This window comes from Cherax quadricarinatus, chromosome 53, assembly GCF_038502225.1.
Source record: "Cherax quadricarinatus isolate ZL_2023a chromosome 53, ASM3850222v1, whole genome shotgun sequence".
NCBI lineage: Eukaryota > Metazoa > Arthropoda > Malacostraca > Decapoda > Parastacidae > Cherax > Cherax quadricarinatus.
Genome location: NC_091344.1, coordinates 16,893,591 through 16,896,384, shown reverse-complemented (window position 1 = coordinate 16,896,384; position 2,794 = coordinate 16,893,591). Strand labels below are relative to the sequence as shown.

The following is a 2,794-nucleotide window of genomic DNA, read 5'->3' as shown; positions in this document are numbered from 1 at the left end:
TGATGGTGAGCCACGAACCCGTGATGGTGTGCCACGAACCCGTGATGGTGAGCCACGAACCCGTGATGGTGAGCCACGAACCCGTGATGGTGTGCCACGAACCCGTGATGGTGAGCCACGAACCCGTGATGGTGTGCCACGAACCCGTGATGGTGTGCCACGAACCCGTGATGGTGAGCCACGAACCCGTGATGGTGTGCCACGAACCCGTGATGGTGAGCCACGAACCCGTGATGGTGTGCCACGAACCCGTGATGGTGAGCCACGAACCCGTGATGGTGAGCCACGAACCCGTGATGGTGTGCCACGAACCCGTGATGGTGTGCCACGAACCCGTGATGGTGAGCCACGAACCCGTGATGGTGAGCCACGAGACCCTGGCTCACCATGATGTGCATTGTTACTGGTATTGTGCTTTCTTACTGGTATTGTTCATTCTTATTGGTATTGTTCTTACTGGTATTGTTCACTCTTACTGGTATTGTTCATTCTTACCGGTATTGTTCACTCTTACTGGTATTGTGCACTCTTACCGGTATTGTGCACTCTTATTGGTATTGTGCACTCTTACTAATATTGTACACTATTACACAGTGTATTGTAGAGAATATTGTATACCTGGAGAGGGTTTCGGGGGTCAACGCCCCCGCGACCCGGTCTGTGACCAGGCCTCAATAAATAAAAGCGCTTTATATATAATGTCGTTTCCGGGATTTGTTCTGAAACCGGACGCGTATTATTCCTGGTCAGTCAGAGTGGCCAGGAGCTGAGAGCGAGGTGTGTGTGTGTCAGTACGTGGAGCGCAGCAGAGTAGTAAGATGTTCTAAGACGTCACGGTTTGGAGTTTGTAGGGATAGTGTTTTTTTATAAGTTTATACCATAGGTTATTTTATTGGTTTAAGTGCTCTCATATTTACCTGTAAGGCACTAGTGTGCAGAGGTCTGTTTAAGTTTTGGGAGAGTACTAGTACAGCATGCTGGTTGAGTAGCCTGCAGAAAGGGGGAGTGTCATGGAGCCTCCTTTTTTATAAATAATAGTATTTACTCAATAGTAGCAGTATGGTAGTGAGCTAATGTGAGTACTGGGTGAGCTGGAGTGTGGTGATATTGGTATGTAGTAGAGTAGGTTGTATATGTTAATTTACTATTAATAAATAGATATAGTTTTGTGTCCTACCTGGCCCTCGGTTGGTTTATGTGTAGTAATTTAAATGCCGTTGGACTAGGAAGGTTCCCCCCCCCTAGGAGCCAGGACTTTTATTTACGTTAAGCAGTCAAAAGCGTAGCATGGGGCCTGAAGGGAAGAATTATCAAATTTAGAATGATAATTCGCATTTGAAGCCTGGAGAGTCGATGTATTATGAGGAAGTACACAAAAACTCACCTATACAAAAATACATATATCTATTAATAGTAAATGAACATATACAGCATACAACCTACTCTACTACTTACCAACATCACCACACTCCAGTTCGTCACTTATACGGTGCGATACCCGTTTGTAGTGATTTGTTTAAGAAACCAGCTAATAATTTACTAAGTTTCTCCTTGAGAGCAGTTCGTCAGCGCCTGTTGACTTGCTTGATATTAATTTATTTGAGGACCAAGTGACCGGTGACTTTCATGCTGCATAATTTATTTTCGATTTTTTCATAAAAGCTGTACTGATAAAACCTTATGTAGATGATATGTAGTTCCAGTATAAGGTCTCCTGCTGCTGTATCTGTTTCACCACTTGTCAGCTTATTCTTATTGCCTTTAATATATTTATTATTCGTGTTTCTGTATTCGATATTAACTTGATTAATCTTCATGCAAGAGCGAAAGGTTGTTAATTAATAATGGTTAAATAAGGTAAGTAACATAATAAAGATAAGAAAATTGCATCACTGGTTATTCCACGGTATCCAGAGTTAATTAACATTAAATCTACAATGCTCTTCCAAAAATCACGTTAAATTTAACGAACCGAGCAAAGTATTGGTACGCGGCATGCACCGAATATGTTGCAATTTACTCGGTGGTCATCACACACCCACTGACATGCCCTCTCGACCAGTCAACTAACAATTTATAATGGAACAGGTTATTGAGGGGCCCTACTGTTCGGTTACATTATTCAGTTCAGTCAACCAATAGCGTGAGAGCTGGCCTTCCCAGCCAGGTGGTGGTTATGCTGTACAAACTGGCTGAGTGGCAGACGCTCAGTACTGCTAGTCGTGAACACTCATACACTCTTGTCTGTTCTGAGGTACAAAACCAACTTTAATGAGTGACTCTTTGCTCTCTGACTCATTATTGTTCTACTGCTGATTATTTAACATTGTAAGTACTGTACATATCTTGGTGAAGGGAATATACGGATAAAGAAAATAGTTTGTGTTTACCTTTTACTGTTTGGTTTGATCCTTGTCTGGAGATTTTGAGTTAGAGCCAGGTACAACTTGCATTGGAATTACTTTCCTGCATTCGCAATAAGGTAATAAATTTATTAGTGTAAATTTGGAATGCGAGTGCATAAAATAGCATATGCATACATAATGTATATATGATTATAAATATATATAATGTATATAAGTATACATAATGTATACAGTATATATATATATAATATATATATATATATATATATATATATATATATATATATATATATATATATATATATATGTCGTGCCGAATAGGCAGAACTTGCGATCTTGGCTTAAATAGCAACGCTCATCTTGCCATATAGGACAAGTGAAAATTTGTTTATGCAATAATTTCGCCAAAATCATTCTGAACCTAACGA

The 2,794-nt window shown here is 40.4% G+C and overlaps 1 protein-coding gene across 1 annotated transcript in view; it reads left to right on the top strand.

The window, feature by feature from the left end:
• Nucleotides 1-2,186: 2,186 nt before the first annotated feature.
• LOC128692392 (uncharacterized) overlaps nt 2,187-2,794 on the top strand; it is a 228,977-nt gene continuing 228,369 nt past the window's right edge. Inside the window, exon 1 of the mRNA XM_053781546.2 lies at nt 2,187-2,328. The gene's annotated coding sequence lies outside the window, so the exon portion shown is untranslated. The remainder of the gene's footprint in view (nt 2,329-2,794) is intronic.